Below are 23700 nucleotides of genomic sequence, written 5' to 3'. Positions count from 1 at the left end.
GGCAAGTCAGCATCCCTGAGTCTCAGATTCATTGTGTGGCTTAAAAGAGATAATCATTATACGTGTAAGAGGTAGTATGGGGCTTGGCCACATAGTAGATGCTCAATAAATATTACATCTTCCTTGGTGGCAAATTTCTTGGGTAGGAATTCCAGCTTGTCTGGCAGTGAGAAGACAGACAGTGTTTCCAAGCTTAGCGACCCAGCCAGCCTGTCTCTAGAGAGCTCCCCGGGGGGAGCTAGTTGAAGAGGTGGGGTGTCAGAAAACTGGATCCCAGGCTCTGCTACCCAGATGGAGTCCCTCTTTGGCTCACCCAGCTTCACCAAAACATAGGGAGAGCAAGTGACTCAGAACAGAGTGAGCCCGGTAGAACAGATGTTCCCTTTTCTCTGAGAAGAAAACAATTTGACAAATTCTGAAATGGATACAGCGGTTCTCTCCAGCCAGTTAGCAGGAGCTCCCTTGGATTTCAAGGTCAATGTGGGCGGTGTACTCTTCCTTCCCACGCTGCAGGCTTTGGCTTCACTCCCTCTCTGGTTTTGAGGCTCAGCATCCCTGCATGCGTTGTAAACAATCACGAATTCCACCTTAGGATTTCATCTCCTGGTGATGTTCGGCAGTCCCCACCTTCAGGAAATCAATGTTTGGCAAACAAGTCAAGGCTTCACAGATTATGAGGGTGATGGCAGTTTTTTTCTCCTGCCTTACGGCTTCATTTAATTAGACCTCCGATAATAACTCAGTGGCAGAGTCGCTCTGCCGGATGGGCTCCAGGTGCCCATGGGCAACCTTAAGAACAGAGCACATAGGAGAGCTACTGGATGACTCGTCAGCTGATGAAAAATACAGAGAAACCTTTTCTGTTTCAACGGGATCAGGCAAGGTGACTGGGAAAGCTCCCCTGGGCGCAGACACCTGGTAACTCCACATTTACCAAATCATTTCAAGACAGGCTTACAATGAAGTAATCAGCAAAACCACTGTCTGACCTTGAAATTATTCTGCGGCCGCTGGACCCTGAAGACTCCGACGGAGGCAGTTAAATCCAGCCGTCTGGGACTTTGATCAACTGTGTCTGCCCCCTGCGAAACAGCCAGGATGTCTTAGCTGGAAGCGTCTCAGGGGCACGAGGCCCAAGCGGAGAAGTCAGGAGACCAAGATGCTCTTTCTCATTCTGGCAGACATGGAGTTACCTCATGCCTTTGCAAGATTTCAGATGTGCAGAGACTCTGACATTGATTACCCCTACTGAGGACATGATGCTTCACAGATACTGTTTTTCAAAAGTGGGGGGGAAAAAAAAAAACAAAACCTGAGGCCCTAAAGTTGCAGGATATTTTGGCAGCTGTGTTCAGGCTGGATATAAAGACATCCTTGTGGGAGCATAGCTTTTCCCTGGATCCATTTCACCTGCTATCTTCAGACAGAGAAGATGGAGAGATAACCGATTGGGTGGAGGATGAGCAATAACGATTTTCTGTTAAGATGGAAATGAGGAAGGTTTTACTGACAAATGACTTCCCAAGAAGCTACAGGGAACCAGTCATCCCACTTAAGAACAGGATTGCAACTTCAGACCCAGTGCCAGAGATGGCCTAGGAAACAAGACTTACTGATGTGCCCGGTTGGGACAGACAGACCCCCTTCTGTTCCCACTCACAGCCACAACCATACTGCCTGCCCATTAGATGTTTGAATATCAATCTCCAACGCTGTCATGCCACTGCTTCCAGAATAGATGCATGAAGGAGATGTGTTCAAACCTCATCTGTGGACATGAAACTCATTATTTCACTCCACAAACATTTACTGAGTACGTGGAACATGCATAATGCTGGGCTAAGAGCTGGTGATGCAAGGAAGAGTAAAATACATCTTATTTGGGCACATCGAACCCTTCCAAGTTGCAGTCCCTTGGACTGCAAGGAGATCCAACCAATCCATCCTAAAGGAGATCAGTCCTAGGTATTCATTGGAAGGACTGATGCTGAAGCTGAAACTCTAATACTTCGGCCACCTCATGCGAAAAGTTGACTCATTGGAAAAGACTCTAATGCTGGGAGGGATTGCGGGCAGGAGAAGGGGATGACAGAGGATGAGATGGCTGGATGGCATCACAAATGTGATGGACATGAGTTCGAGTAAGCTCCAGGAGTTGGTGACAGACAGGGAGGCCTGGCGTGCTGTGATTCATGGGGTCACAAAGAGTCGGACATGACTGAGCAACTGAACTGAACTGAACCCTTCCAAGAGAGCAGATCTAGTTCCGGGGACTAATGCATGAACAAATGCAATGTGACTGGTGAATTGAGGAGCAGTGCTTTAATGATAAAAAACATGGGACTTGGCTCTTCCATCATACGTTTACTGCTAACCCTGCCACATAAGTGCTATATGAATTTTGGCATATTACTAAACCTCTTGGACCCTAGTATATTTACCTATAAGAGTTAAATAGTCTCAAAACAATATCATTAGGGATATACATACATATATACATATGTATATATACATATATCTCCAAATTATCATCCGGCACATAGTAGCTACTCAGTAATGGTTTCACTGAGAATTTGAAAGTTCTGTGTCAATGACACTATAAAGTGCAATGAGAGCAGAGAACAGACAGCTACTTAAAGATTCATCATTCAGCCAGGTTTTAGAAGAGTTGCTGCTAACCCAACAAAAATTAGGGAATGATGACTATCAATTGATTTTCATGAGAAAATAACCCAGAGAAGTGAAAGAAAGTGAAAGTCCATTTAGGTTGGTATGGAGGGTGCAAAGGCTACAAATGCAAGGCTGGTGTGGCTAGCTGGAACTAAATTTTGGTATTAGATCACCGTGTCATCATAAGGGTTGCTGTAGAAGGAGGCTAACTGGCTCCAAATTGATAGAATTAATTCTGGAGAACAGGGCATTAGGGCAATAAAGTACAAAGAGAGGGTGAATTAGAAGATGAAGGCCATGTTGTAGGTTAATGATGAAGGTCAACACCTCATTTAGACTAGAGACAAGTAGATGAGACTGGGAAATGAAATTCAGGGGAATCTATGAAGTGAAGAGAAATAGACTTGATAATCAAGTAGACACGGGGTGTGAGATGGGAGAGGATCCAAGGATGTCACCGAGCTTGGGCTGTGGAAAGGTTGCCAACATCTGCTCCATGAAACTCAGTGAAGCATCCTTCGTGAGTTTATAGTCCATGCGGCAGGGGCTGAAATCAGACCAACACCCTGTTCATCAGCACAGTCCAATCCTGGTTGTAGCCATGGGCAATGAGTATTGTGCTGTGCCAGCATTTACAAGGGATATCCGCAATTAATCCTCCCAACAATCCTCTGAAGCAGGTACTACGGTTCTCAGACTGCAGATGAGAAAACTGAGGCTCAGCTATATGAAAAGTCTTGCCTATTGTTGTACTGCCAGCAAATATTGGAGCTGGAAATCAACCAAAAATGTTTTTGATGTCAGCCTCCCTCCCCTTAACCACGTCCCTCTGTCTGTCTCCTTATGGAGACGCATATCTTATAGGGTTCATATTGTAAAGCCACTTAAGAGGATCACCCTCTTCAAATGAAGATAATATCTCTTCACAGTAACCGATTTTCTTTCCTGGGTTTAATATGGGAGAAAAAATGTTGACTGAAGCCAGGCTGTCTCCTTCTTTCAATTTGTTTATTACAGAATATTTGACTAAGCCAGGCACGAAACTCACAATGTCCCCCAGATTCATTCATTCATTCATTCACTGATCTTCTCTGCTTTCTTGTTCTGTGCCAGGCACTGTGTCAATTGTTTAACAATGTCTAGAATGCCTTTGGAAACTTCTCAGGCCGCTCTTCTCCATTTTACCGACTTCCACAGAGAAAGTGTCACCCCTTTGGGATTCTGATAGCTCATAGAAGATGCATTATGTCTCTCATTTCTGGAATTGCTGAAAATACTGCAGATCATTTTTTACCTTGCATTTGAGGAACTGAATTGGGTTCTGCCCACCTATCTTCCAGAAAATTAAGGTTTTGATAAATGGAATATTGCCTACCATATCAGTAAACAAAGGATATCATGGTCATCAGGGATGGCAACCACAGCCTATGGTGAGCTACTGAGCCCTGAGGCCCCTAGGGATGTGAAAACACAGGATACTGGCCTCAGATAACTGAGGTGCATATCAAAGGAATGATTTCAGTGAGCCCAGACTCTTGCATCTTCCCATACAAGGAAAAGTGCTAAATTCCTTGACTTAAAATATCTGGTTTTCTTTAATAAAGAGTAATCTTTTGACATCCAGATTGCCTCGCCTTTGTTGCAAAACTTCTGGAGCCATGCATCTTGGCTTCCCCCCACCTCCTCAGAGCAGTTCTTTCAGTGTTACTTGAGATGTTCCCCCCCTTTGAGGTCCTAAAAATTCCTGCTGAATAAAATGTGGCTCTCAACTTAAAGGTTGTGAATGATTTTTTTTTTAATGTGGATCATTTTAAAGTCATTATTGAGTTTGTTACAGTATTGCTTCTGCTTTATGTTTTGGCTTTTTGGCCACAAGGCGTGTGGGGTCTTAGCTCTCCTGCTGCTGTTTCACAGCTAAGTCATGTCCAACTCTTTGCAACCCCATAGACTGTAGCCTGTCAGGCTCCTCTGTCTATGAAATTTTTCAGTGGAGTGGAGATTCCCTGCTAGTTCAGCTGGTAAAAAAATCCACCTGCAAATGCAGGAGACCCTGGTTCAATTTCTGGGTTGGGAAGATTCCCCGGAGAAGGGATAGGTTACCCACTCCAGTATTCTTGTGCTTCCCTGGTAGCTCAGATGGTAAAGAATCTGCTTGCAATGTGGGAGACCTGGATTCAAATCCTGGGTTGGGAAGATCCCCTGGAGGAGGGCATGGAACCTACTCCAGTACTCTTGCCTGGACAGAGGAGCCTGGTGGGCTATAGACCATGGAGTTGCAGAGAGGTGGACACGACTGAGCAACTAATCATGCACACATGCAATACTGGAATGCGTTCCCATGTCTACCTCCAGGGAATCTTCCCGACCCAGGAATTGAATCCATGTCTCCCGTGTCTCCTCCCATTGGCAGGCAGATTCTTTCCCACTAGTGCCACTCGGGAAGCCCCATAGCTCCCCTACCAGGGATCAGATCCCTGCGTTGGAAAGTGAGATCCTAACCACTGGACCACCAGGGAAGTCCCAAGTTGTGAAAATATTTTTAGTTGACAGTTTGAATCTCAATTCAGTCTTCACAGAGAGAGACAGATCTTCCCAGTCAGGGAGGAACATGCTGGCCTCCCACTGGGTGGAGATGCCTCAGCTGTGACTTGCATCTATGGAACATAAGAGTCTGCGGAATTAGTGCCACTGGAAGTCTCCACCACCCACGTATCCATCCCTGCTTTGAAAATGAGATGTCCATTCCTGTTTCAAAAATTAAAATTAGGGGATCTGGTCTCAATGTCAAAGTGGCAATGGAAGGCAGTTGGGTAGCCATCAAAATACCATCATTAGTGCAGCTGATAGGTAAGCCATGAATAAGAAATTCCAGAGCTCAAGGTGGGGAATCAGAGGGACAACTTAATACTGCTTCTCTATAAATCAGTGGAACTGTTTCTAGAAAGACTGGAACACTGCTTTGTCTTTGATTTTCAGATTATTCACTGCAGCACACACCGTATCGTATGAAAACTTACATTTATGGCGAACCTCCAAGTCGTTGTGATTTCTTAGATGTTAGGGATTATGCTGGATTCACCTTTAGCCCTAATGTTTAGCACAGCACCTGGAACTTAGAAAGTCTTTAATACATACTGTTCAGAGCTACCGCTTTAGGCCTTAACTGTCGACAGGGACGATCATAAAGCTCACAGAAAAAAGTAATTTAATTCACTCTAGAGTCTTCTCTGCACTTCTCTTACCCAAGATGAATGGCAAAAGAAAATGTGGGTTGGTGGGGGAGGGGGAAGGTGGATGGTTTTATAAATGAAGATGGATTATAATATTGTTATGTTGTTCTTTCATTATGACCTAATACATCCTAAAAGAAAAAAAAAATCTCACCAAAGAAAAAGTAGAAAGAAGAATCTTTGGTCTCTTCAATTAATGTAATGGGAAATCTCAATTTAGCTCAAGAGAGAGTCAGTCGTGCCTGGGCTTGTCTATTGAATTGGTGAGAGCAGCTGCCCGGAGCCTGTTTGCATATGGATTGAGGGTCCTCTTGGGACAGTTCTCATTCTGAACGAAGAAGTTGCCTGGCAACAAGAATTTGACCCATGGAGACAGCCTTACCCAACAGAGGAGCAAGGAAGCCTGTGTACAGTGTGGTCTGTCATCTAGATCTGTCTCCCAGCTGGATCACAAGAATATACGCCGATGTGTCACCGAAAGTGGAGCGTCTAAATGAACAAAACGAGGACAAACAAATCTGCTTTACTAATATCTTACATTGGAGAGCACTTCTGTGTTTCAGGAGTCCTCTGATAGACTCAAACCTCAATGGAAGGGAGGCATTTTCTGCTTTCTCACTAAGAATCCGTTTGGGTATTGTGATGTTGCCAAAGCATTCAGCACAGTCTGTGGCTAAGCAGCAACAGTTGAGGGGAAAAGACTCCGAAGTCCAGTGAAGCATTAGCAATCAATTCCTAGGAGTGGGACTTCCCTGCTGGTCCAGTGGTTAAGACTCCACTTTCCAATGCAGAGGGCGCAGGTTTGATCCCTGGTCAGGAAATAAAGGTCCACATGCCATAGGGTGTGTTTAAATTTTTTTTTTCATTTATTTTTATTAGTTGGAGGCTAATTACTTTACAATATTGTAGTGGTTTTTGTCATACATTGACATGAATTAGCCATGGATTTACATGTATTCCCCATCTCGGTCCCCCCCTCCCACCTCCCTCTCCACCCGCTCCCTCTGGGTCTTCCCAGTGCACCAGGCCCGAGCACTTGTCTCATGTACCCAACCTGGGCTGGTGATCTCTTTCACCCTAGATAATATACATGTTTCGATGCTGTTATCTCAGAACATCCCACCCTCGCCTTCTCCCACAGAGTCCAAAAGTCTGTTCTGTACATCTGAGTCTCTTTTTCTGTTTTGCATATAGGGTTATTGTTACCATCTTTCTAAATTCCATATATATGTGTTAGTATACTGTAATGGTCTTTATCTTTCTGGCTTACTTCACTCTGTATAATGGGCTCCAGTTTCATCCATCTCATTAGAACTGATTCAAATCAATTCTTTTTAATGGCTGAGTAATATTCCATGGTGTATATGTACCACAGCTTCCTTATCCATTCATCTGCTGATGGGCATCTAGGTTGCTTCCATGTCCTGGCTATTATAAACAGTGCTGCGATGAACATTGGGGTGCATGTGTCTCTTTCAGATCTGGTTTCCTCGGTGTGTATGCTCAGAAGTGGGATTGCTGGGTCATATGGCAGTTCTATTTCCAGTTTTTTAAGAAATCTCCACACTGTTTTCCATAGAGGCTGTACTAGTTTGCATTCCACCAACAGTGTAAGAGGGTTCTCTTTTCTCCACACCCTCTCCAGCATTTATTGCTTGTAGACTTTTTGATAGCAGCCATCCTGACTGGCGTGTAATTGTACCTCATTGTGGTTTTGATTTGCATTTCTCTGATAATGAGTGATGTTGAGCATCTTTTCATGTGTTTTTTAGCCATCTGTATGTCTTCCTTGGAGAAATGTCTGTTTAGTTCTTTGGCCCATTTTTTGATTGGGTCATTTATTTTTCTGGAGTTGAGCTGGAGGAGTTGCTTGTATATTTTTGAGATTAATCCTTTGTCTGTTGCTTCGTTTGCTATTATTTTCTCCCAATCTGAGGGCTGTCTTTTCACCTTGTTTACAGTTTCCTTTGTTGTGCAAAAGCTTTTAAGTTTCATTAGGTCCCATTTGTTTATTTTTGCTTTTGTTTCTAATATTCTGGGATGTGGGTCATAGAGTTGCGTGTCATCGTTGCGCAGGGGCCATGCTAATCTTCTCTGTGTCGTTCCAATTTTAGTATATGTGCTGCCGAAGCAAGCACTTAAACTTTTTTTTTAATTATTTTTCACAAGAATTATTATCAGTAATATTAGGTATCAGAAGACAAAAGTAATGTCAAAAATAATATTAAAAATGCCTAAAGGATGTGGGGGTATCCAGGTGATGCTCACTGGGAGATGTCTGCCCCTGGTATGTGGTAGCAAAGTGACAAAGTGGTACCCAGCAGAGGGCTGATGGGAAACTCTTGTGCCCAATTAACCTTTTAATTTTTGAAGACAATTGATATTACTATTCCATTCCATGTTTCTTCAGGGGGACTGACAGTCACCATACATATTACAGGATGCAAATTGATGCTTGTAGAGGTGAAGAAAAGACTTTCCAATTTCAATCACCATCCATACCAATGTCCCAAAGGCAAATGCGTATGTTATGCTTAAAAACTCCTTTACCTAAAGCTAATAGCAAAAATATTATTTACAGCTAATTTACTTTTAATATATTTTAAAATATTTTTCAAAATCTGTGTAATGGAAGACAGTTACTTTACTTTTTAAACTTGCTTTCAAGAGAAACTTCTAGTTATAAGATGAATGAGTTCTGGGGATATAATGTATAGCATGGTGATTCTAGTTAACAATACTAGAAGTTGTAAGTTACAACTTCTAGTTGTAGTTATAACTAGATGTTGTAAGTTTGAAAATTGGTAAGATAGGAGATCCTAAGTGTTCTCACCACTTGCATACACATAAAGGTAGTAACTATGTGAGGTGATAGAGATGTTAGTTAACCTTATTATAGTAATCATTTCAAACTATATGTATAGCAAGTCACATTGCACACGTTAAACTTATACAAAGTTATATGTCAATTATATCTCAATAAGTTGGAAAAAAGAAAGAAAAAATGACCAGTTTGTTGTGATCCACACTGTCAAAGGCTTTGGTATAGTCAACAAAGCAAAAGTAGATGTGATATCAATCCAGAAATAGAGGTAGAGACAAGGAAGGAATAAACAGGTCCTATATGATACAAAATTTACTTAAATATCTTGACATTTCTTTGTTCTTCCTTTTCCCCAGCATAATGAGCTCTTCCCCCTGAAAATTCCCAATTTCTGTGACTCCACAACTTGTAAGGCTCTGCTCTGGAAAGACTTTAAGCAGGCTTCCATCCAGGATCATTTCTGTAATTTTTTTCACTCAATCAAAAGATTTTTGAGATGTACATGCATAACTGAACCACTTTGCTATGTACCTGAAAATAACACAATATTGTTAATCAACTATACTTCAATATGAAAATTTTAAAATTTCAAATGATTTTTAACAGCAAAGTCAAGTGAATGGGGTGTTTTTGGGTCCAGAGAGCCTTACAAAGAACCCCTGAATATGGAAAAGTACATATATGTTTAATACATAACAATCACTTTGCTGTATAGCAAAAATCAGCACAACATTATAAATCAGCTGTACCTCAATAAAATAAATTAAAAAAAAAGAAGAACCCAGAGGTCACGCTATGCTGTAGTTGTTCACTTTAGTTACCTTTAAAGAAACTCAGGAGAAAAAGAGATCTCACCGAGGGAACTTAGTGTCAGCAGTGGGACCCAAGGGCACTGATTGCAGGCTTGCTTCACAGGAGGCTGTCTCGGAGTTCATTTAACTGTGAATGACCACGCAACCCAGAGTGACCCCAGGGCCTTTGAACGTGTCCATCCCTCAGCACCCTGGTGGCTCATGTGAATCCATGGGGGACTGAATGGCTGGCGAGACAAGATGTACCCCTTGACCCACACTTAGGAGAATCCCCTACTGGGCCATCCTTCCTTCATCATCTCCTGAAACTTTATAATACACATCAGGATGACAGCTGAGGAGAGAGCTTGAGTAGCTACAGAAACTTCCTGAAGGCGCAGAAAGAGAACAGGTGTGGAAACAGAAGGGTGAGAGAAAGAATAGCCCCTTCCACGTCTGAGTCTGTAAGACAAGATTTTCTTGGCGTTTGGGCTGAGGATGGAGAGACAATTTGGGTTCCTGGGCATAGGAATGAGAGAAGGAAAGAGGAGAAGACAAATGGGAAAAAGAGAAATATAAGATCTCTGTGTGCATGCTTTATTAACTATAATTCCTTTTGGTTTAATTAAAGTAAAGGTTGACATATGTCCCCTCCGTTTTGAACCTCCCTCTCACCTCCCTCCCCATCCCACTCCTCTAGGTTGTTAGGCTGATTCATGTTGATGTTTGGCAGGAACCAACACAACTCTGCAAAGCAACTATCCTTCAATTAAAAAATAAATTAAGAAAAGAAAGGGGAAAAAAAAAGGTTTAGTCTGCTTTTCTGTTACATTTTAGTCCCAGAGGGGTGTGTCTTTGAAAGCAACTGTGATGATACTGAGTGGTCCCTTCGGATTAGACAGTATGTACTTGGAAACCATATCAGTGTGTGATTCTTTGGTAAATGACATCCCGCCTCCATCAGCCTCAAGTTGAAAAGACACCAAAACTCTCTTAAGGAAAAGATCGCCCCCATGTGGGAGTCCTTGGTTCAGTTCAGTTCAGTTGCTCAGTTGTGACCAACTCGGCGACGCCATGGACTGCAGCACGCCAGGACTCCGTCCATCACCAACTCCCAAAGTTTACTCAAACTCATGTCTATTGAGTCGGTGATGCCATCCAACCATCTCATCCTCTGTCGTCCCCTCTTTCTCTCACCTTCAACCTTTCCCAGCATCAGGGTCTTTTGCAACGAGTCAGTTCTTTGCATCAGGTGGCCAAAGTATTGGAGTTTCAGCTTCAGCATCAGTCCTTCCAATGAACACTCAGGACTGATTTCCTTTAGGATGGACTGGTTGGATCTCCTTGCTGTCCAAGGGATTCTCAAGAGTCTTCTCCAACACCACATTTCAAAAGCATCAGTTCTTCAGTGATCAGCTTTCTTTATAGTCCAACTCCCACATCCATACATGACTAGTGGAAAAAGCATAGCTTTGACTAGATGGACCTTTGTTGGAAAAGTAATGTCTCTGCTTTTTAATATGCTGTGTAGGTTGGTCATAACGTTTCTTCTAAGGAGCAAGCATCTTTTAATTTCATGGCTGCAATCACCATCTGCAGTGATTTTGGAGCCCAGGAAATGAAAGTCTGTCACTGTTTCCATTGTTTCCCTGTCTATTTGCCATGAAGTGATGGGACCAAATGCCATGATCTTACTTTTCTGAATGTTGAGCTTTAAGCCAACTTTTTCTCTATCCTCTTTCACTTTCATCAAGAGGCTCTTTAGTTCTTCTTCGCTTTCTGCCATAAGGGTGGTGTCCTCTGCAAATCTGAGGTTATTGATATTTCTCCTCGGTAGTGACTCCTTGACCCCAGCCTGTCAGGCCCAAATGAAATCCTTAAGAGATGGTTCCGTTGCTCAAATTAATGAAATGTAGGCTCTCTTCTCCAGACCTGCTTTATCTCCCCAAGTTGGAGCAGTCTTCTGCAGAGGTATTTAAATTTATTAGTGGGACAGTTTTTAGAAAGATGTCCCACAAACCAGCACATTTGTAAGATATAGACGAACTCTGAGTCAGCAGATGAGAAAGCTGCAGGAGACTTGGAGAGGATTAGGGTTCCTATCAATTCTGTGGGTTTCTGGTCCTGTAGCCAGAGCTGACCCCTGGGGAGGGAGCAGACTGATTACCAGCGAACTTCCTGGGCTGGCGGAGAAGAGGACAGCAGAAGCAGCAGTCTCTGGTTTAAAAAGTCTATCAGACACTCGGTTTTTTGCCCCAACCCCCTCCCATGTGTCTGTCCAGCTCCGCACTCTCATGCCCTAGACTCTGCTGGAAATGGTTCATGGCCTCTACTCACAGCCTTCAGAGGATTGTTCTGGGCCCAAGGGTTTATATCCAGCCGCCTCTGCCCGTCCTGTTGGTCCACGGCCAATGACTGACTGGTGCTGAAAGATCCCAGCTCCTTAACCTCAAGGTGCAGCAACAGTCTCCAAGTCTGCATTCACACCAGGCTTCTCGACACTATCAAGACGACCTTGCTTGCTTCCTTTTCCTAGAATGTATTTATTGATTCATCTTTGGCTGTGCTGGCTCTTGGTTGCCGCATGTGGGCTTTCTCTAATTGCGGCCAACGGGGGCTTGTCTTGCCGCAGAGCGCAGGCTCGAGATGCTCGGGCTCCAGCGGTTGTGGCTCGTGGGCCCCAGAGCACAGCCTCAGCAGCTCTGGTACATGGGCTTTAGTCGCCTGACGGCATGTAGGATCTTAGCTCCCAAATCAAGGATCGAACCCGTGTCCCCTGCACTGGCAAGCAGATTCTTATCCGCTGCGCCAGCAGGGAACTCCACCTTGCTTGCTTCTTCTTTTCTTATTCTTCCTCCCCTCCTTTCCTTACTGATTTCTTCAGGGGCCTCTTCCTTAATAAATCACTGCTCCGACATCTTTGGCTCCCTGTCGGCTTCTGGGACAAGACAGTTCTAACCAAACAGACCTGGAGATATGGAAATGAAGTAGCAGAAAAAATGACCTGTTTGTGGTTGCTCTTCCTGTATTGGTATCACATGGCCAAAACGCGTGATGGAGTAAGTGCCAGGCCAGCCAGAAGGCCGGCTGTTCAAGGTTCCCGTGGGGACTCTGCCAAGGGAAATGTAAGCAACCCACCATGAACCTGGCCCTGCCATGATGGGGTAGTTATTTTCTAATATGAGGGACCCACCATTTAAATTTTCAAAACCAGAGATTATGTATCATGGTATTTGACAAAACCTGGCTCTGAGACTGAACTAAAAATGGTACTATATTCCAGGATTACAGAGAAAGAAAACATAAGGATACAGAGAAGATATGATAACTAAAATCTAGAAGACTTCAGGACTTACTCTACTATGTTAGAGAAAGTATGTGATCTGTTGGTGTTTTACTGTGGTGGTTTAATCATGCAGTTGTGTTCGACTCTTTGTGACCCCACGGACTGTAGCTCGCCAGGTTTCTCTCTCCATGGAATTGTCCAGGCAAGAGTACTGGAGTGGGTAGCCATTCCCTTCTTCTGGGGATCTTCCAGACCCAGGAATCGAACCGGAGTTTCCTGAGTCTCCCGCATTGGCAGGTGGAGTATTCACCACTGAGCCACCTGGGAAGCCCCTGGGTAGAACTATAGGTGATATTTATTTTCTTTATTGTTTCATGTTTATTTAAAAAAAAATTTTTTTTTTACAATTAACAGGTACTCATTTATAATTATAAGAATAAATGCTTTCATGAGAAAAAAGAAAACCAGTCCAGTCAGAACATACCTAGTTTGATCCGCAGTTTGAGTGGAATTTGGGCAAGACTGTTTCTATATCCTCCCTTTTTGTAATTCTGTATCTTCTGTTGCCACCTAAAGGTCCACAAGGGCGAAGACCCTCTTGTCTTTCTCATTCATCACTGTGTGCATGTTGAGTGGCACAGAGATCTGCACCTGGTAGGCCATCAACAGATAGGTGCTAAATGAATGAATAAATTAAGCCAGTAATGTGGAACTGGGCTTCCCAGGTGGCACAGTAAAGAATCTGCCTGCCAATGCAGGAAACGCAAGAGACGCGGGTTCGATCCCTGGGTTGGGAAGGGTTGGAAAGATCCCCTGGAGGGGGGCATGACAACCCACTCCAGTATTCCTGCCTAGAGAATCCCCACGGATGGAGGAGACTGGTGGGCTACAGTCCATGGGGCTGCAGAATCGGACACGACTGAGCAGGCCTGCACCAGACCATGATGAGGAGCAAGGTGGTCCCCTAAAAGAAACAAGAGATGAATGAGATGCCTAAGGGTCAGCACAGAACTGCAGGACAGTGGTAATTCACACCGCTGAGCGATCGGGTGTTGAGAAACACGGTGGGGGACAGGAGGAGCCCCAGAAGGATCAGAACCTCCCCTGGAAGCCAAACACTCTCTGAGTTCCTGTATATGCAGCATCTCACTATCCCTGATGCCTGTGAGATGCTTGTTACATCTTCTCACATACAGATGAGACTCTGAAGCCCCCTAAGCTTAAGTGAGTTGCTCAAAGTTGAGATATTGTAAAAGGAGTTGAACTCCAAAGCCGGTGATATTCTGCCCCTAAGGAGCCTTGTTGATCCCAGTACTTCAGAGGCCATGGCCTTGAAGTCTTGCTTAAGCAGATAGACAGACTCTTAAAGGCAACAAAATGCCATTGAGTTTGAGAAAAAGATTGATGTGATTGTTAGGGCAAGAGGCTGGAGCAAAGTATAATGGGTATTCCTGGATGGTAGACCGAGAGGTAATATTTATTTTCTTCTTTATCGTTTTATGTATTTTTCAAATTATTTACAACAAATTTGCAAAGGAACAAATCATTCTCATTTCTCCCTTCATCTCTCTTTATGTTACTTTTATAGTTAAAATTCCCACATTTCTTACAGCTTTGGGTTAATGTACAGAATAGCTTTAGTAAAATGCCATAATTACTTGAAAGAGTGAAAGAAGGCACGAAGATTTGGGGGTGAATTATCAGGGGGTAATTCAGAGACCAAAGGGTAAAGAATCAGATATATCTCTTTTGTTTCATTCAACAATCTTTACTGGAGACTCACTGTCCACCAGTCATTCTCTGTGTACCTGAAAAGCATCATGAAGGAGACAGATAGTATCTCTGCCTTAGAATTACAGCCCAGAAAGTAGACAATGATCATTTTCATCATGGGTGGGAGAAGGTGAAGCCAAAGGTCCAAGAGGGACCATCATGAAACAGAGTCCACAGGGTAAAGTCAAGTCAGGATGGTGTTTAGGAGGTGTCATAGGATGGAGAGAGAGTGAGGGGGCAGCGTGGCTGGGAAGCCTGAAGGTCCCAGTTTTCCCAGTGAGTTGGCGATCCCTACCGCAGCATGCCAGCATCACGTTTCCTTTCTAGGTACCTGCAGTCCGGGAAAAGAACGAACACAGTAAAACCTCAGCATAAATCTTGCTTGCCTGAGAAAAATGAGCTTTGAATCATTAACAAGGCAATTGCTCCTACACACTCATCATTACCGTTTCCTGATCCTGGTCTTTTTTACGTGAGTGCACCCCATGGTGTGGATTCAATGATATACAAATGGTTACACGCTTTGGAGATATTTCTGGGCTTGATTGTTTTATGCCATGCACCACTTGTGCAGGTTATGAATTAACTAATAAATCTGTGTTACTTCCTAAGTTTAGGATCGAAAAGTCTTACTCCTTTCTCTGATACCAAGTTAATGTAACTATCTCTGGTGCCAGCAAATGAAGACTAAACTGTAGCTATTAGTACAATCTAGTTCACACACACCTGGTCCCCAAAACTACCCCTCATCTTTCCTAGTGATTGAGCGATGATGTCTCTGTTATTATGAATAATTTACCCTAGATGCAATGCCATCTATCTCAACTTTGTGTGTGTTAGACCCAATAAATATTTGTTTCAACATAAGTAATTGTTCACATCATTTGACCCATATTTAGAACTCTGTCCTAACAAAATAATTCTATGACAAGAAAAACAAAATTTTGCCAAAGGATGTTCACCACAACATTATGTATGGTTTGAAAAAATAAAAGCAGTCTAAATACACTAGAATAGAAAATTATTAAAAAATAAGTACAATTCCTTTCAGATGATGAAGTGTATACAGTTATGTAATTTTTTGCAGTAACACAGAAAAATGATGATGCCAAGGTATTTTGTGAAAAACTGTAAACAACTTGTATAAACGTCACTATTGTAATTATGTAGAATGAAAATAGTGGTTTTCTTTGGATAATGATACTGTTAGTGCTCTTTTTCCTTTATAAAGGAAATATGCGTTTTAACTTGAAAAAGTAATTTTTGAAAAAAATATTTTCTTGATTTATCCAATAGTCAATCATACTCTTTTATGAAGAAAAATGGTGCACATCACTCCAAATGTCTATTGTTTTTATGAAGTAAAATGGTGCACATCACTCCAAATGTCTATTGTTTCTATGAAGTCCAGCCATGTGGCAGAATTCGAAGGAGATGACAGGCCACTGCTAATTTTCCTCCCTATCTAGAAAATGTCCAAAACATGAGGGTCATTTGCATCAAATATAAACAAAGCCAGACACTAGCTGAAACAGTAAGGTCAGGTTTTAATCAGTAACATGCTACCACACAGGGGTGTGTCCAGTGCGCAACTGAATTCAATTTCGATTTTTACAGAAGTGACTGGATGTTTTAAAGGCAGGATGAAGAAACGAGAAGGGAGGTCAACAGAGGCTTTGAGTAGTCAGGGAAGTGAAAAATCACAAGAAGTGGAAAGGGGAGGGTTGGTCCATGTGAAACCCATCTGGATTTGTTACCTGGTACATGTCAAAGTTGGACTACAACCCTCCCACAGAGACTGGGAGACAGAGATCCCATCTTCAAGTATTGGCCAAAACAAACCATAGGTTTTAAGGGAGCCTAGAGTTTTCTCAGGCAGGCACTACAAGGATGTAACTTTGAACTATTAGAAGCTATGTCCGCATTTGTTAAGTCTTTAGGGGGCAAGGTTAATACCTACTTGAGCGGAGAGCTCAGAGGAGCCTGGTTCAAGTTTGGTCAAGATGAGAATTTTGTCATTCTACAGGACATTACAAATTCCCTGTGCTGCCCTGACTGGCTGACTATTGATCTTTGAGGGCAGTTCAAATACTATTAGAAAGCAAATTGGGTTGAATAGGAAGGGGAAATGCTTATGTAGGGATCTAATCAGAAGCATGCTGCTTCCCCAAGAGGGCTTCAGGACCACAGACCATATGACCTGCTCTTCCCAGACAGCTGATTAGTGGTAGACTAAGACCCCCCCCCTTTCCTGACCCCTAGTTCAGTTCTCTCTGCAACACATTATACTATACCATAGGAAATTGCCATTTTGGTAGATCAGAAATGATGCAATATCATTAATTTCATTTTATTTAACCTAATAATCTTGCCCACCTTGATGCAATTTTAAGGGCTCTTGGGGAAAAAAAACAAAACAAAACAAAGCAAACAAATCTATACTCTTCCTGAGACCTAAATTCCCTAAGAGAAAAACCTTTCTTCATCATCAGAGCTCTGATTCAAAACTCAGACCTGTGATTTCAAAAGACAATGCCCCCAGTAAAAGTGAAACATCAATTGAGGTTTTCTAGAAGGATTAAAGGAGATCCTTTCCTAGATGTCAAGTTAACTGGAAGAGCACTGAGTTTCTGAAAGGCTGGGGGGGGAAGTATGTATAGTAAGAAATAAATATCAATGAAGCAATTGCTACTTGCTGATATGAGCAAATATCTTTCATAATCGTGATCATATGTAATCCTCCCAACATCCTTATGAACTGGACATCATTATCCCTTTCTTTCTAAAGATGTCCATTTATTTCTGACGATGCTGTCTTCACTGCCGCACGCCGTCTTTCTCTCACTGTGGTGGCTTCTTCTCTCACTGTGGAGCGTGGGCTCTAGGGTGCGTGGGCTCCAGCGGTTGTGGCATATGGGCCCAGAGACCCCATGGCAGATGGTATCTTTCTGGACCAGGGATTGAGCCAGTGTTCCCTGCATTGGTAGGCAGTTACCCAACCACTGGACAACCAGGGAAGTCCCTCCTTTTCTTCATTGGTAAATTGAGATAGAAAACTGCACTTAATTGCCCAAAGTGATACTGACATAGCCAAGATTTATCTTGAGTCCTGATCTACTAGATGCCTTCTAGCAGACTGTTTACAGTATACCTTGCTGCATCCCTAAGAATTGTTGCACAAGGGTTGGTTTTTTTCTAATTTAGAAATAAATTTATCCTTTCTGATTCATATACTCTGGGTTGGTCTAAAGTTTCAGAGTGATAAGAGACATCTTGTTTGAAGGCTTGTCAAATCTTGTAAAATCAGTCATACTCTAACAGGTAATAAAATTCTGTTTTTCTTATTGCTCCCAATCTTAACCTCTCCTTATACTACTAACCTGAGTTTCACTTTTAAAAACTACAAGCCAGAGGGAGAATCATTCCCATTACGATGTATTGAAGAGGTCAGTAAATACTTTCTTCAAAAAGCAGTATAAAGCTGGACAGAACTATCAAAAACAGCCATTTGAGTGCTCCAAAGACTGACCAAAGGCTTTCAAAACTCTGAGAAACACTTATTCACGAAAGCTACTGACCTGCAGATGAAAGCAGCACTGTTCGTGGTGTTCTTGTCAGGGCAGTTTCCATCCTTCTGGTGAGAAGAAAATTGAAAATTTGTTTAAAAATGCAAAGTTAAAGAATGATTTAAAATAAGAAAATGAAGAAACACCGTAAATCAGTAATGTCATAAGAAAAGCAACAGTTTTCAACAGAATATCATGATAGCCAATGACTTCTTTCTAGACCATGTACCTTAAAGATATGAACATACAATCGCCATAGGTTTCAACTATAATGTGGTGCTGAGTTCTCAAATTCTCCAGGCCTTGGGACATGACCAAAACATAACCTGTTTTCCAGGCCTTGGAAAACATCAAGGCTTATAATTCAGATGTTTGTTTTCCAAAGTTTGACAATTATGGATCTCTTGAAAAAGATTTAGAACATTAATCCTGAGGTTTTTCCAACTTTCATTATTTTCCAGATTGCAAGGACTTCCCTGATGGTCCAGTGGTTAAGAATCTGCCTGCCAATGCAGGAGACACGGGTTTGATCCCGGGTCTGGGAAGATCCCACATGTCGTGGACCAACTGAGACCATGCACCCCAACTCCTGAGCCTGGGTTCTAGAGCCCAAGTGATGCAACTACTGAAGTCAGCGTGCCTAGAGCTCACGCTCCCCCACAAGAGAAGCCACTGCAATGAGAAAGCTGTGCATCGCAACTAGAGTGGAGCCCTTATTTGCTGCAACTAGAGAAAGCCTTCGCACAGCAAGGAAGACCCAGTGCTGCCAAAAATAAAATAAAATTTTAAAATTGCATACATTCAGAGGTTAGCCTTGTGGATATAACCACTGAATATAGGTAAGGAATTGTCTCGGAGAGGGGAAAAATACCTATTTATTTCATCACTTCCTTGCTTAATTACTACTTTTATTAGAAAAAAATATTCATTGTATTACAGAATATACAGTGAAGTGAAATGAAAGTCGCTCAGTTGTGTCTGACTCTTTGTGACCCCACGTGGAATTCTCCAGGCCAGAATTCTGGGGGGTAGCCATTCCTCTCTCCAGGGGATCTTCCCAACCCAGGGATAGAACCCAGGTCTCCTGCAGACGGATTCTTTACCAGCTGAGCCACAAGGCAAGCCCAGACTATAGAGTGTCAATAATCAAATAGCACGTGTGTTAAGGCAGTCACAGGAGGAGTTATTTTCCTATGCAAGTTTGTTTACCATACACTATAATTTTCCTATGTAAATTTGTTTACCATGGATTATAATATAAGAACTATAGTTCTATAATAAAAAAATATATTTTTTAAGAAAGACAACCAAGTGTCTTTCATGCCAATGAGAAAGCTCACTTCTCCTTGACAGAGGACCGCATAAACTTTGATTTTTGACATCTGGTTTCTGGAAGAGGATGAGGTACTGACAAGCATGAACGCAGCACCCGGGTGCAGGGTCTCCGTCAGGAATAGGGGGTGAGCTCAGGGCAGGAGGATAGCATGTGCCGTGTGCAGGGGAGCTGAATGCAAAGACATGAGACATGATGGGAAAGAGGGTAGTGGAGTGAGAAAGGAGACGGGTGGCAGGTGGCGTGTGTCTTCATTTTGAGGAAGTTTCAAAGCAACAGGGAGAGTTGTCCTTGCAGAAATCTGCTCTACCTGGTGAAATATCACTGTTGGCTTGGAAGACTGCTTGGGAGCCATTCCAGGTCGCAGCTGTTTCTGTCACCTGCCATGGAAACAGCTGAGGGTCATGAGCGCATGCGCATGGCTGTCCCTTTCTGTCTTGCTTTAGAGGGGAAACACTCATAAGGAAATCCGTCTGGAAGACATAGAGGTGGGAGCCATTCCAAATTATTTCCAGCACGCATCTCTACAGAGATATTCCCTTAGCTACCTAAGGCTTAATATTACCCAATTTCTGCTTGCATAAAATGTAATTTTAGTATGGAGGTAATAAATTGTTCCTTTTGGAAAATTTGAAAAAGTAACAAAATGGAAGGGGAAAGTTACAGGTAATCCTACCACACCAAGTAGACATGAACATTTTTATTGTTGCTTAGTCCCTAAGTCATGGCCGATTCTTTTGAGACCTCATGGACTGTAGCCCGCCAGGCTCCTCTGTGAATGGGATTCTCCAGGCAAGAATACTGGAATGGGTTGCCATTTCCTTCTCCAGGGGAGCTTCCTGACCCAGGGATTGAACCCGTGTCTCCTACTTGGCAGGCAGCTTTTTTACCCCTGAACCACCTGGGAAGCCCCAAGAACATTTTTAGGCAGATTCTCATCTTTTTTGTTTGCGCTGATCCTCTGAGTGGCGTTGTGATTATAACATACACAGTTTTTCTGTCTCCCTTGTTTTGTTTATTCACAGGCCTTTTCTATGATGTTGTAAATGCTTGGCAAACCTCATTTTTCATAGTTGCCTGATTAAAATCTTTTTGTTCCCAGTTTTCTGGCTATTACAAATGATATGTAATGTACATTTTTGTGCATCGAATGTATTTTTATATTTCAGAATATTTGCTTAGGATGGATGCCAGGAATAGAATGAGTGGGTTCAAGTGGAAAAACATTAATTTTTCAGGCTCTTGATTTGTAATTTTTTTTTTCTGAAATAGTTGCACGCCTACCAGCAATGGCTAGTGATCCTTTTCACTCAATCCTGAATGGCACTGTACATTTTCATTTAAGAGGTTGCTAATTTCAAATTCTCTAATCTAATTGAAAGATACTAATGATAAATCAACAATAAACAAAAACAACAACAAAAATGATAAAACGGTAAAACTTTTCTTGCTTGTGTGCTGTGTGCTCAGTCGTGTCGGACTGTTTGTGACCCTGTGGACTGTAGCTCACCAGGCTCCTCTGCCCATGGGATCTCCCAGGCAAGAATACTGGAGTGGGTTATTACCATTTCCTTTTTGAGGGGAATCTTACCCATCCAGGGATTGAAACCGCATCTCTCACATCTCCCGCATGCGCAAGCAGATTCTCTACCACTAGCATCACCTGAAAACTGGTCCTTGAATGCTTACTATGGACTAAATATTTGATGTGCCTGAACTCTGGTCTTTTCCCCCTGTTCGGTAGGTGTCAGGGTATGCCTAGTTAACAAACGAGGAAATCCAGGCATGTAGGTTAAGTGAACTGGCTCAAGTTTAAATAGCTGGAATGCGTATTTCTAACCTATTTACTAGTCTATCAAATCTTCATTCATTTAAAATTAAGATATTTAGGATGTCCCCGATGGTCCAGTGGTTAAGCCTCCATTCTTTCAATACAGAGGGTGCAGGTTAGAATCCTGGCTAGGCAACTAAGATTCCCCCATGTTTCGTAGACCAGCTGAAAGATGAAAAAATAAACAAATACATACATAAAATTGAGATGCTTTCCCTATCTTTGCTGACTTTAGTCCATTCCAGATTTTGTCTGGTTTTTCTGTACCTGTATCTATTTCCTTTTTTTTTTTTTTTTTTTTTTAAATTTTGCTGTTAGGGGTAGGGAATGGGGGAGGCTTCACTTATCCTTTAGAGTTGAAACACCAGTTCTCTCTGAGGTTTCGTTGAGTCATCCTCTTCCTCAAGTGATTGTCTCATCTTGATGGTTCTAGAGCTCCATCATACAGGTAATGTAATGACTTTGGGGTACGTGGATCTTTCCAACTAAAGTGCGGGCTCAGCTGGAACAGAAAAAACGTGCGATCCATGGTCTGACTTAAGGTCATTACAGCTTTTGTCTATTTTTCCTCCTTTTGTCTATTTTTCTTTACCAGCTGACAATTGGGGGGGGGGGGAATGTACAACATGAAGGTTATGAGTTAAGTTTTGGGGGGGCAAAATGAGGAGTATAGCCCTGGAATAGATACTGCTCCAAAGAGGGAGGGGGATGGTCAGGATATAAGTGATTTTGGTGAAGGGGGAGTATGTGTAATCAAGCACATATGTTTGCAGATTTCTGCTAGCCTCCTGAGGGCCACTGCTAGTCAGAAGGGGCAGAAGTCACCATGAAGGACTTTAGTACTTTTCTAGATATGAAAAGATACAAGATTTGGGCTCATAAGATCAGCTCTTGCAAATACCTAACCATCTAAAGATCTATTCTGCTAGTTTCTCCCGGAGCACAGAGGGCCTCAGTCTTGGTCCTCACCCTGAATTCCTTTCAGGTGTTGCTGAAGGTCAGCAGCTGCAGCAGCTCACCATTTAATCCTTGTAAAGGCAGATGGCAAGCGCCAGTGGGTAGGTGACATGGGCCTTCCCTGTCTTTCCTGCTCTGATGAGTCAGCTGGAAGGCCTGGTTTCTGTTTTATCTGGATCCTCACCAGCACAGCACTGTTCTTCGCTGGCCCTGATTAGATTTGTGTCCGTGTGCTATGCTCAGTCATGTCCAGCTCATTGCAACCACGTGGACTGTAACCCACCAGTTCCCTCTGTCCATGGGATTTTCCAGGCAAGAATACTGGCTTGGGTTGCCATTTTCTCCTCCAAGGGATCCTCCTTATCCAGGGATCAAACCTGAGTCTCCTACATCTCCTTGCACTGGCAGATGGATTCTTTCACCACTGAGCCACCTAGGAAGCCATGGATAGGTTTAGGCCACTCCTAAGTCTCACCCAGAGCTGCCTTCTCTCTATGGGCCACTGCTATCGCTGTTTCTGCTACTTAAAATTCTTGCCTCCAAGAGTCTACCTAATAATTCAAAAAATACTGGGGCAATAATTACCTTTTAAAAGTTGTTCAGATGACTTTAATACAAGAGGACAGACGATCCTTCTCTGGATGTTTTGGTTTGGTAGCTTCGTCTATAAAATGGATGCTTTGGAATTACTGGCCTTCATTCTGTTGTGTTTTCTAGAGAAAGCATTCTGAGCAGTTTGATCAAAAATCAACCTTTCCATCTCTCTGCAAGTGCCTGTCAATAAAAGGGAAAAGAAAATTAAGAAATTTAAAAAATGTTAGAAATGAACTGAGCATGATGACAATATCAGTAATAATAAAACTAATGTTTATTGACTATATTATGTGCCAGACACTGTATCTCCATTATATCTTTTACTCTGAGGCTGGTCTTATGAAATAGAGGATTATTATTTTAATTTTATAATTGATTTTATGATTTAGAAACATTAACTTATTTGATCAAGATGACACAACTAGTGAGTCTGGAACCAGGATTTCGGAGAGGTGGCCTGACTTCCAGGTGACAAACCCATCATGACAGAATGCTGGGGTGGGGGTGGGGGAGGGGCAGGATTTATGGGAAGAAATAAGCTAACCCTAGATCTTTCATGTTTAAATAGCAAATATAAGTAAGAAACAAGCAGAAGATTGGTATTATAATAAACTTTATTTTTATAGCTATACACAAAGAAAAAACTCACCTTCCTTTTTTAAGTATCCATGAAATGCTTACAGAATGTGTTCAATTCTGGGCCAAAAATAAAATGTTGAAAACCAGAAACTCTGCAAGCTATATTTATAGATGAAAATAAACTCTAAAATTAGCAGATTTTAGTAGTACAAAAAAATCAATAATTCTCTCCAAACTCAATCTCTATTAAAAAAAACACAATTCAA

The 23700-nt window shown here is 42.4% G+C and overlaps 1 long non-coding RNA gene and 1 other non-coding gene across 2 annotated transcripts; both read right to left on the bottom strand.

The window, feature by feature from the left end:
• Nucleotides 1-7929: 7929 nt before the first annotated feature.
• LOC139032670 (U6 spliceosomal RNA) lies at nt 7930-8038 on the bottom strand. The gene has a single exon (XR_011485249.1). It is a non-coding gene; the product is annotated as a U6 spliceosomal RNA (small nuclear RNA).
• Nucleotides 8039-14353: 6315 nt separating this feature from the next.
• LOC139032649 (uncharacterized) lies at nt 14354-23032 on the bottom strand. Its single transcript, XR_011485232.1, has 4 exons — nt 22847-23032; nt 19784-21806; nt 18153-18208; nt 14354-14905 (listed from the first exon to the last, which is right to left on the bottom strand). It is a non-coding gene; the product is annotated as an uncharacterized lncRNA (long non-coding RNA).
• Nucleotides 23033-23700: the final 668 nt, after the last annotated feature.

This window comes from Odocoileus virginianus, chromosome 32, assembly GCF_023699985.2.
Source record: "Odocoileus virginianus isolate 20LAN1187 ecotype Illinois chromosome 32, Ovbor_1.2, whole genome shotgun sequence".
In the NCBI taxonomy this organism is placed as follows: domain Eukaryota; kingdom Metazoa; phylum Chordata; class Mammalia; order Artiodactyla; family Cervidae; genus Odocoileus; species Odocoileus virginianus.
This window is presented reverse-complemented; position numbering and strand designations above follow the sequence as displayed.